Consider the following 12,206-nt stretch of genomic DNA (forward strand, 5'->3'; position numbering starts at 1 on the left):
GCCACACAGTATGAAGTACAAATAAAAGTATAAAGACAAATAAAAATGGAGGAGGGGATGGTGCACAGGGCTCTGGAAGCCCAGGTGGGCTCAGGGAAGTTTGGATTGGGTGCCTCCAAGCTGGGGCAGCACCTGGCCAGATAGCAGCCCACCTGGACTTGCAGCACTCCATGCACCGTTCCCACTGCCAGTAAATTCAACCAGCCTTCTGCCACCTTCCTGTGCTGCCCCAGGGGCAGGCCAGCGTATTCCTGGGTGGCCTGAGGTGTCCTGCACACTGCAGGAACCTGCTGCAGGCAGAAACAGCGAGGGGCCCAATCCTTCTTTTCTGTGGAGACTGCCCTCCTCTCCTACAGCCAGGGACCAAGCTGACAGCTGCATCATTGCAATTTGCAACATTGCAAACTAAAATACATCCAGATGTAGTTTACTTTGTAATGATGCAAACTCATTTAAAACCACCAAAACTCTTGCATGTGTATAGTGTGACACCATTAAGCCACACCAAGTGATATTTTTGTCACGTGTACAACCACCCTAGTATACTTCAATTACTTTAGGAAATGCTTATTTGCTTTACCTCTCAATGTGGAATATATAAGAGCTAAAGATAAGCCAGTGGCTCTGTAAATTAGTGGTTGGGAATATATGAATTAGAAATATCCCTTTAAATAACAGAATCATTTTAATACTACCCCTCCATTAGGCAGGGGGTTCAACCAAATGACCTATGGATGTGCCTTCCAGCCCTACTTCTCTATGATTTTAACGATTTTTATGATTACTGCTAAATGTCAGCTTCTCACAATAATTCTTTCCATCTTAGGTATAAGAATGGTTCTTTTCTTTCCCCTTCTGCACTTCCAGTGGCTTAATTAGTTAAAGATAAGTATATAACTTAGGAAAATGAATCCAAACTCCCAGTACTCTTAATACTGATAGGTAGTTTGTAGTAATTTGAAGCTCTTTGAATGCAAGAGAACAGTTGAATTCCAGTGCATAACTTATACAAAACCAAGCAAGTCCAGGCAATGGCTTGCATAGTTTTCATAGAGGCCTCACTGGATGAGGAACAAATACCTCAGCAAGAAAGTAATTTTTCCACCTTGCAGTATCAGGGTAAAGACAGTGAGTGCCAAAGAAGTTTCACGACAGATGCTTGGTAAGGTAAGATTTACCATTTGTATTCTATGCTTTTTGAAAGGTCTTGTCCAAATCAAAGCTGGAACATTTCCTACTGAGAATACAGAAAGGAGCCATGTGCTTTCTGGTGATGTATGCTTTTAGTTCACAAAAGTGCCACTGAGAAATTATCATCTCTTTAATAGATAAGCAAAGACTGGGTGTAAAATGAATTGGCATTAATCAAACTGTGAATACCACTGGCTGAATTAACGATAATGGGTGAGGATCTAGTAGCTGGTGCTTATTATTTGGTCAGAATGAGCAGCATGCTCACTTCTAAATGAGAGAGAAAAGAAAATGTGGTTTGCTCTGAAGATCTTAATATCCAAATAAGGGTTTTAGAGTCTGATTTAAAAGTGTACAGCCTCTGATATGGAAAGGAAATGTAAACAGATGAATTAAAAGTGCCCAGACTTGCACTTACATGAAGTTTATTGTAAAGGAACTTTCAAATTTAAAAGATTCAGAACAAACCGATGAACAAAATACCTGACAGTCCTACCAGCTCCAGAGAGACATCTGGTATTTTCCGCGACTTTTTGTAAGATTGTGGTTCATTCCACTTCCTGGTCCTCATTTTCATGCTGAGCAACAGGTTGCTTCTCTCCACCTCCGAGGTGGCTACATTTCTGTGGCCTAGTCTGGACAGTCTGTGCGGTTCTTTGGGATTATCTGTGAGGGGATTTTTGTTCAAGTTTCAAGTGTCACTCAGTTGAAGTAAAGAGCAGGAGTAGCAATATCTGGGGTCTGAAATAAGAGCTGATTGCTAGGAACAGATGTGCTGGTGTTTTTCATAGGCAGCCTGAGATGGATTTGGATGAAGATTGCTTTGTGTACATTTTAAGTCATGCAAAATGGAGAAGTGATTTCAAATTAAATGAAAACACATATTTATTATTTGTTAGATTGTACCTGTGTTCTCTAGCTGTGTGGCAACGCCAGGTCCTCCCTCCAATACCAACAGTTAGGGTGACTTAATGTTACCTGACTATACATAGTTCTCCTGGATGCAAATGGAACCAGATTTTCAGCTCCCATTGTGAGACATGGCTAGATGCTCAAAAAGGGCCAGCATCCCATGAGCACCCAGAAATCTTGAAAATCTAGCTTGGGCATGCCATTACTTAGCTCAAGTAAGGGTGGCAGAATCTATGCAAGTGTGTTAATAAACACCAGGTGTTCTCAGGAAGGTAATTGGCACTGTAGCTTGTGTATGTTCCTCCCATAAAATCTTCTCATGCTTAAAATGGAGAGTTGCTTATACTCTAAGAAAACAGCTCTTCTCAGGAGATTATTCCTTTCATGAGCCATGTGCGCCCAGGCAGCAAAGGGTGTGCTTTCTCTGGAAAGAGGCTGGGAGGGGAATGCATATTTCAACGTGGAATCCTCCATCCTGTCCCAACATGCACAGGCTTCCTGTGAACTTGTGCCTGTCTCCAGTCCTAGTATTCCCCTCCTGGGGACTGTGATGCCTAATTCTCCGAATGCTCTTGGCTTCTCCTCTAGCTGTAATAAGGCCACATTAATTACATATCAGTTCAAGATAACTACCATGAGATCATTCAGTTAACATTGTGATCATATTCTGGGCCAGTTGGCTCAAGCTTCGCTCTTTAAGGAACTCCTTAAGAGCAGCTACATAGAACATTTTGAATGATTGCATTAATGAACAGCTCATTAGTCACCTTTTTTGTTTAATTAAAGGAGAGCTTCACAGGGAAGGAATATATGAGGCAATAAAAGGCTTCTGAGGAAAATGAAATGAAGAAACCAAATGGGAGTGTTTGATAACTGCAAGATCAGTTTGCTGCCTTGTATATTCTAGCATGAAGAATAGTATTCCTATTATATGGCTGTGGAAACTCTGCTCAAACACACAATGCTTTTCAAGCTCATGAAGGTCTGTATATTGAGCATTGCTGCTTTCCAGGCCTGATCCAAAGCCCCTTGGCTGGAGTTGTGACTGGATCACACCTATTAACTTGATTTTTTGTGTTCCCCTTGAGGGAGAAGAGTAACTGTTCGAAGGCAGGCGTCAGTAGGTGAATCTGTTCCAAGGGCTGTTCTAGCTGCCTGACAGCAGCCTGCAGACACGCTGAAAGATGTGGCTGTACCACATTAACACTTTGAAATTGGACATCTAAGGGTTTTTAAAGTTTATCTGCTTTAATACTCCTGAAATAGGTCAGTAGCAAATTGTCCTTGTGTAGGCACAGCTGCATCCATATGTATAAATACAAAAGTGCTGAGAAAACGTACTCCTGCTCAGCGAAGCACAATAGCTTTTTCCATAGATAGAGCTATGATTTTGAAAAGGGAAGTACAGATAGTGTGGTGCCTCATTTTATATAGCACAACAGAGTTTTCTCTAGGCAAAAAGAAATTAGGAGCTTTGCTAACATGCTCGGGGCCTAGGGCTGTATTATTCAGTTTAAGATCAAAGCAAAAATAAATATCACTTTCATTGGAATGTGTATTTATTTCCTATATCATACATTATATTTATTCAAATATAAAATGAGGTTTTTCCACAATCAGCATGGGGAAAAAATCCTCATCTTACTTTTGCATACAAGGAAACCTCATTATATAGATTATCTATCATTAAACAGTAGGCCTGTGAGAAGCAGCTAGTATTCGCTTCGGATTTGGATTTGACTGATTTGGGGGACAGGGATTAAATTTGGTGATTCGAATCGCTGTCCCGAATCAATTTGGCCAGATCTGATTTTGAGATTTGGCCACTGCCGAATTGGCTGAATTTCCAAATTGGCCCCATCCCCTGCCCGTTGTCCCAGCCCTATCAATAGCTGCCCTGTCCGGCCCCAGCTCCTGGCAATTTGAAAAATTTAAAAAAGCCCCCACTCACCAGCTGCTGCCAGACAGGGGGGGTGGGCACGATTCCTGCTGCCCCCCACTGTCCCACACCATGTGGGGGGCTCTGCCACAAGCCCCCCCGCCAACCCCTGCCCACTCTCCCAGCCTCCCTAGCCCCAGCTCCTGACTCTTTGGAAAAAAAAAAGAACAAATGCCCCCACTCACTGGCTGCTGCAGCAGCTTCAGGGCTTGTGGGGGCTTGTGGGGGCTGCGTCCTCTCTGTCCTCTCCCACTGATTTCTCATAGTAGGACTGGAGTTCACTCAGAAACATTTTAATACAGTCCGTTTGCTTGAGCTCAGTGTGTCTGTACATCAGGAGGCTCCTGCATTGCCACAGGGTGCTCCTGATGCAGGACACAAACTGGTCGAAGTGGGTTGTCTGGGACCCCTGATGTTTAGTCAGGTGTCCATACAGTGCTGCCTCCCTTGTCAGCAGCCTGACTCCTGTCACTTCCTCAAGGAGCCGGCTTACTTTTTCCAAAATCTCTTGGCATAGGGGCAGAGCCAAAAGAGGTGGTTGATGGTCTCAATCTCGCCTTGGCAGCTTGCCCTGGAGCAGCTGGGTCTAGACTCTCATCTTGCTCTGTGCCTCCATGCCTTCACTGGGAGTATGCCGTGAGCTATGAGCCAGTTCAAGTCTCTGTGGTCTTTTCTTAGGTCTTTGTGAAAGATCCAGTCCCAGACAGCCTGGCAGTCATCATCAGGGAGCAGCTCCAGGGTCGCTTAGCCTGTCTCTGACTGTCTTCTGTATCTTCCTGTGGTTGGACATGGTCTCTGGGCTTTCCTTCTGTAGCCCCTACTCGCTCTGGAACTCATTCAGCACACTGCAGAGCCAGGGGCATTCCTTGGTGCACAGTCTCCCTCTGGCTGGTGCATACCCACCCCACATGGTCTCAGGAGGTGACCTGTACAATACTTGACAAGACAGGCTGTTTTGGTTGCTGGCCCAGTCACCAGCTTGCAGATCTGGCTCATGTACCATGCCCACAGGAACAGGTGGATGTCTGGCATCCCTCTAGCCCCCACCTGTTTCTTCTTGTACAGGGTCTTCCTTGCCACCTTCTCCATTCTGGATCCCCAGAAAAAGATGCACATGGTTCTCTGGATTCTGCGTGACGCACTTGGGTCGGGGAAGACCAGTGTGGTGTATCACTGATAGCAACACTGCCTTCATGAGTGCTATGCGCCCTACCATGGAGAGGTGACACGCATACCACTGACCCACTCTCTGCTTCGCTTTGGCCTCCATCTTAATCCAGGCCCTCATTCTGCTCAGCTTGGGGTCAAGTCATAAGAAAAGAAAGGTGGTACTCAACTGTGGAAGTGAAAGGGAAGTAAAAATGTATTCAATGTAGTGGTTCACTATGACTTGTGGGCATTTTGGCACCATGGAAGGGTGCCAGAATTTGCTCTAGCTTTTCACTCTCCCATGGTGCCAAAAATGCCCACTGTGTGCAGTCTGCCTCAGTATTGACTCATTTTCAAGTCATAGTGAACCACTACATGAAATACATTTTTACTTCCTTTTCACTCCCGCAGATGAGTACCACCTTTCTTTTCCACGTCTCATTATTTATTTTTCTTCATCAGCTTAAATGTCTGGCAAACATCACCAAACTGGGCCCCAAACAGTTCACCCAGACTCTCCCTCTTACCCTATCACATATGATTTGTGTGGCCCAACTCTCCATGAGGTGAAGCCAGACTAGGTTGCCCTGTGCCTTATCTGTGTAAAAACTTTTGCCGTATCCCAGGACTCATGACAAGAATACCTGGTTCCAGTCATGAGTAGGGGGCTAATTAGCACGTGAATCCTTTTTGTGGGGTATCTGGAGTACACACACATACTGAACAATGCTGAGCTATGGAATTAGCTTGGCTTGAAAAGCTGTTGATTCTCTTGGGGCCCAGTCCAATGAAGTATATGGTAAATCATTCATGAGCCTTTTGGCTTCAGATTAATATTACGCATACCTGAGTGGGGAAATACCATGATGATGGTTTTGGCCCAGGTGGTTTTACATACCTAGCAGGGGAGATTCCCTTTTCCTGGCCTTGAATAACTTGATGTAGTTGAGGGTGGAGACCTTTCCATTGTACAGTGGGTGGGCACCCCGTGAGAGTCTGCTATAGCCTCCCAATGGGAGGATTTTGGCTACACAATTTATGGTGATGGGGGATTGCCCTTGAACTATCTCTCTAGCTTGCTCCTAAAGCCCTTGGACTAGAAGCAAGTGAGACTAAGGGGGCATCTGAACCTCAAGACCTCTGAGCTTGGGGTTTGCATGTAGGATTCTTGCCCTGGATTTGGGAGTATCTGAAGCCCCAGACTGAAGAGTCTGGGAAGTAGGGTACTTGACAGTTGAAATGAATGAGGTCTTCTCAGTCAATAGAATTCAGAGCTGATTTGGCTAATTTGGCTTGAGACACAAACTTGAAAAAAAAAAGTCTATACTATATATAAGTAGGTACAAAAGTGCTGCTTAAAAGTATGTTTATAGAGTACCTGTTAAAACCTGCAACAGTTTCAAAAAAGGTAAAATGCATCCATTCTGAATGAACTAAGTCTATGGGAACTTTTTAGTAATTTGCCTATGTCCAAATTACTACAGGCATGCTTATTTTAAAATCAGTGGATGCATCTACATGAGACAATTTACTGTGGCACTGACTAATTAGCTTCACACTAAAGTGTCACCATTTACACATGCGACTGTATTAGGGCACAGTAAATTAATTAACTCCACAGTAGGATAGTACTGTCTGGGACAAGTACTATCCTACAGCAGAATAATTACCTGCACCAAAATACATGCTTAGATATTGACCAGGGCTGGCTGGGGCATGAGGGTGCTAGAGTGTGAGGGCTGCCTGTTGGCTAGCCCCAGACTGTTGCACCTTCATGCCTCAGCCAGCCCCTCTACAGCACACTGAGCCAGGGTGGAGCAGCCCTATGCTGGCAGTTTATTTCTCCCTGGCTCAACGTGCTGCAGTCCTGGCCACACATGTAAATGCTGTGCCTGGGAGAAAACTCCAGTGTTTAATTGCACGTGTAGATGCACCCACTTTTTTCAAATTTGCCCCTCACTTCCATGTAAGGAAATGTAGGGTCAGACAGTAAGGATGGGGGAAGTGGTTGCAGGGGGAAGAAGCTGGAGGGGCAGGGGGCAAGGTGGCAACCTGATCCCCCCTCCCTTGATTTATTTTCCTTTATGTAACAGTAGCAGAGGGACAAATTCAAGGCAAACCTCCAATAATTAGAATTTCTACCTGGAAAATTATCACATTTATACATTTTCATATATAGAATCTACTTACTGGGGGGTCATCGTATTTTCAGGGTCATCTTCTATATGAGTAAATACAGTACCATGTATAAAAAAACCACAACACACTAGGCAAAAATAATCAAAAGATGGGTTTTTTTTGTCCTGTTGTAATCAGAATTAAATTTACCTCTCTTTCAGCTTAAAACAAAAGTTAGCATTGAGCTTCCTGGCAGAGTATCCAGTGCTTCACTGAAAGTTATTTCCACACCTGAGTTGATGTTCACTGGAGTTAAGATTTCCACACTTGAATAATTTTTTAGCTAAAGTTAAAACAATGTGCAGGGCTCTGAAATAGAAGCTACAGAATTTCAGAAAGGATAGCTTGATTATTAAAACATCAAGACAATTAAAAAGGAGAGAGTGTTGTTAATACCTATGGAATTAAGAGTTTAAAAGGAATCAGGTAGCTTATAATGATCCATGAAGTCAAGTGACTCCCCCACCGCTGCCTAAATAGAAATGCTTCTGCCACTATAAGGCAATTAGTTTTAATTTGAGTGAATGGGGAATAAAAGTGTGTTGCGGGGCGGGGTTGCAACTACATCACTTGTACCCCCTTGGATCCACCCCTGGCTTTTACTAGTGCTAGTAGTTCTTCAACTAGTGAAACTGCATCAATGCGATATGTGGCTATGCTGGTCAAACTCTTACAGAAGTGTAGAAGAGACCTAAGTCAGCAGCCTTGTGTCTGAGAGGGAGAGCAGCACCTTGCAAAGTGCATTCTCTCAGTCATGTGCTGCTGCTGCTGCATCTCAGGCTGCCTTTAGTACTGCTGGGTCACAGGTAGGCTTTGTCCCACGCGCGGGTCGGTGGAGCTGGTGGGTCTTGTCCCCTTGGGTGGGTTTTGTAAAGGAGGCGGCTACACACGCATAATGGTTGCAGGATTTTGTTTTTGTTTTACTTACACATCAGCGGAATAGACGCGTAGGCGCAGATCAAGCAAAACAGATAACGGTTGCGTTGCGAAATTGACAGCTGCGGAGACTCTCTCAAGACAGAGATGAATGAGGTCTTATCGGGTGCACGGGGAAGGGTACATCGGGGTAATTTTGTAATCGGTGGCGGAGAAGCACGTCAAGGCTGGCCAAGCCCGGGTGGGGAGGAAGAGTTCCTCCTCGATGCGCTGAGGAGAGCTGCTTCTGCTGGGCAGAAGCTCGCACATAGGTTTTATAGGCCAAATGATGTCCCTCACATTACGGGTATTGATTGGTCAATTCTTTGCGCCCGCTTTTGGCGTGCGTGGGAAAATTAGAGGAGAAAAAACGGGGTCTCTGAGGGTGGGGGTAAACTTGCAGGTTTGTGCTGATGGCACAGTTTTGCGTAAGACATGCCCCCTTGCTGTCAAGCACAAACATCGATGTGCTAGACCTCGTCCTCATTCTCTGGGTCAAGAGACTCTCTAAGTGGCAAGCGTGTATATACAAAAGCAGATAGTGTTATTAACTTTCTCTTTAAAAGTTGAAATACGCAACAAACACAAGAAATTACTATTACAACTATAAACAAGACGGTTAACAATGGAGTTAACAGATTTACAAGCCAAGCTGAAATGTCCCACCCAGCCCAATTGAAGATGCTGGCTAGCCAACCTTGGCCAATTCCGGATGCTGCATTCGCTTCTTTGGCCAACTGGCGGATCTTAATTATTTGCTTTTCGAGAGGTAAAGAAACATTAGGGATAGCAATACAGCACAGTTCGCGGGACAAATTGAGAAATTGGCAAAGTCCAGCTTCACAGATTAGCATGGCGTCAAGTGCAAGGCAGTTTTGTAAACTCATTTGTGAGGTTGCTTGCAGTTGTTGGTTTATCATCATGAGAGAATCGGCTGTGGAGTTTGCTAGTTTTTCTACGGTTTCGGCAAGGGAGGCTAGCTGAATGTGGGCTCTCGCAAGCCCTATGCCCCACGGGAGGAAGAAGTCTGTAACCAACCAGGCAAGCTGTTGGCGAACCTTGTCGCTGAAGGTAAGTTCACTCCACGTAGTTTGATGGGTCAACGAGCGGGTGTGTCTTCGCAGCGTCGGGCTCAATGGGCGGGCAGTATGGGCCTGCAAGGGTGGAGAAAAACTGACAAAGCTTAAGAAACATTGGACGCCAGAGAGAGTGGCTGGTAGTTTTGTACGCAGCTGACCATCGTTACAGGCCCAAACAAGGCCTATTGGGGGGGGAGTACTTAATTTGGAACAGCAACCCCCGAATTGGAAAAGTCGCTCAGGATACTGTTCACTCATGTCGTCCAAAGGACTTTTGACTCCGTGACAAGCTGCAGTAAGCACTGCTGCTTGGAGAAGGGGATAGTAGAGCCCAAAGTAAGGATCATTGCCAAAATTACCAGGTGCCGTTAGGTTAATGGACAGGGAGGCGTTCCATTGAACCATGGGTGAAGGGGTTGTGAGAGGAACACGGGTGACAGTAGCCACAAGGCCCACTGGAGCTGGTGGGTCTTGTCCCCTTGGGTGGGTTTTGTAAAGGAGGCGGCTACACATGCATAATGGTTGCAGGATTTTGTTTTCGTTTTACTTACACGTCAGCAGAATAGACGCGTAGGCGCAGATCAAGCAAAACAGATAACGGTTGTGTTGCAAAATCGACAGCTGCGGAGACCCTCTCGAGACAGAGATGAACGAGGTCTTATTGGGTGCGCGGGGAAGGGTACGCCGGGGTAATTTTGTAATCGGTGGTGGAGAAGCACGTCAAGGCTGGCCAAGCCTGGGCGGGGAGGAAGAGTTCCTCCTCGATTCGCTGAGGAGCGCTGCTTCTGCTGGGCGGAAGCTCACACATAGGTTTTATAGGCCAAATGATGTCCCTCACATTACGGGTATTGATTGGTCAATTCTTCGCTCCTGCTTTTGGCGCGCGTGGGAAAATTAGAGGAGAAGAAAAGGGGTCTCCGAGGGCGGGGGTAAACTTGCAGGTTTGTGCTGCCGGCACAGTTTTGTATAAGATAGGCTTCTTTGGGGGTTCATACTGGGACAGGGGGAACTGGGCTGGCAGGGGTAAGACTGGGGGATGGGCTGGAGGGGCAGCATGATGCGGGATGAAGTTAAGAGTATCAGAATGTAGGGAGTGCGTAGGAGGTTCCTGGCAGGGGAGTTGCACAGTCTAAAATGATTGCAAGCAAGGTTGCCAACCCAAGAACTTTTTTTTTTTACTGCAAATTTTTACTGACAACCAAACTCCTTTACTTTTTTCCTGCAGTTGATATGAAACCCCTAAATTTGAACTCAGCCTTTCTAATGGGCTGGGCAGCATGACAGGATGTGGCAGAAGAGTTACATTTACTGTATGTAAAACACATATATCAGTAACAACATGTGTCAGTAAAAAAGTTTGGCTGCCATTAAAAAGGTTTGCAGATAGTAAAAAAAATGATTGGATTTACAACCCTACTTGGAGCATTAGTGTGCTGTGAGAGTGGCAGAAGGTGTTCCACAGAAAATGGGCTGGATGGGGCTCTAGCTGTGCTAGCCCCATGGAGAGGGATTGGGCCCTGCATAGTTGGACTAGCTAGGCCAGTCCTGTGTGGAGGGATCAGGCCCCAGCTAGGCCAGCACTGCACGCAGGATTGGGCCTATGGACTGGATCTGGCCCACCGACTGGTGAGTGAAGTGTACCATGAATTTTAATCCAGACAAAAAGCGTGCCCCAGGTATCAAAAGTTTAGGAAACACTGAATTAAACCTTTTGCTTATATAATAAGAGCAGTTGTTCTGTTGCTGTCTGATCTCACTGGGACAGAAAAACTCCTGTAAGACACAGAAATACATAATACTTCCTTCTCCCCCCGCCCCTTACAAAATCTTAAGTACAGATTTGTAGACTAGGGGAACTGCGTTTAACATTTATTTTCCTGTTGTTCTGGTTACATCAATTCTACATAGTTTACGGTTATAAAAATGCAAGTGCAGCTGTTTACTTTCTGAAGAATTCATGCAGCAGACTGTTGTAAAATGGCAAAATGCCAAACCAGAAGCTTAACTGTCTTTTGTTCTCTGACATCCAGTTGTTATAGATTAGAGATTGTAAAGATGATGCTGGAATAGTAATTCACATGTAACAGTTTTTAATCTGCAATTTGGGAAGTCTTAGGAGGTGGGATATAAAAGGGAAAAGAATTGCATGTGTGTCCTATTTTGCTTCTTTTGGATGTGTGAAGAAGGCCCCAAAATTATTGGGGTCTTTACAGTATTTTTCCACCTGTTTGAACATCAGATATTTGTCATGTCTTGTTTTGTTTGCATTAGAGAGCTAGTTTGAGCTTCTAGGGGTGTATTGTAAATTTATTTGCTCTGTAAATCGGTGGGGCTCAAACTTTTCAGGTCAGTGGCATGGAGCCCATCCAAGGGCCAGACTGGACCCCGTGTACTAAGATAGGGCCCATGTGGCCTCAGCTAGGATGTGCACTAGGATTGTGCTGCCACTTTCTGGATTGACCTTGGGGCCCTGCATCATCTCTGCCCAGCCCTGTCATTGGGATTGGGGCCCTGGGCTTGAGCACCACTTCCATCCAGCCCTGAACACCAGGATCAGGCCTGCAGGGCCCCACACCTCCTCCGCCTGGACCCATGCACTGGAATCAGGCCCTGTACCACTCTGAGCACCCTAACTAGAGTGTAGAGCCATGGCCCACGCATGGCTGAAACTGTGGGGAGTCCCACGAGCCAGAGGAAACATCAGGGGCTGGATCTGTCTGACCTGCTCTGACTGCATTAATAGAAGGAAATTAATTTTTAATGTGTGCTCTTAGGCTTAGGTGTTTTTAACAATCCATACCCCTTGATCTTTCCTAACTACTACTAACGTGTTTGTATGACAT

At 45.4% G+C, this 12,206-nt stretch overlaps 1 protein-coding gene across 4 annotated transcripts in view; it reads left to right on the plus strand.

Annotated features, from left to right (window-relative positions):
- The first annotated feature begins 1,073 nt into the window (after positions 1–1,073).
- AMOTL1 (angiomotin like 1) overlaps positions 1,074–12,206 on the plus strand; it is a 194,605-nt gene continuing 183,472 nt past the window's right edge. Inside the window, exon 1 of one of the 4 annotated variants that reach the window (XM_019524506.1) lies at positions 1,074–1,167. The gene's annotated coding sequence lies outside the window, so the exon portion shown is untranslated. The remainder of the gene's footprint in view (positions 1,168–12,206) is intronic. The other 3 variants (XM_019524510.1, XM_019524507.1, XM_019524505.1) reach the window with 3 other exon arrangements.

Source organism: Gavialis gangeticus, unplaced genomic scaffold (assembly GCF_001723915.1).
Source record: "Gavialis gangeticus isolate Ggan-Ray unplaced genomic scaffold, GavGan_comp1, whole genome shotgun sequence".
Lineage (NCBI taxonomy): Eukaryota > Metazoa > Chordata > Crocodylia > Gavialidae > Gavialis > Gavialis gangeticus.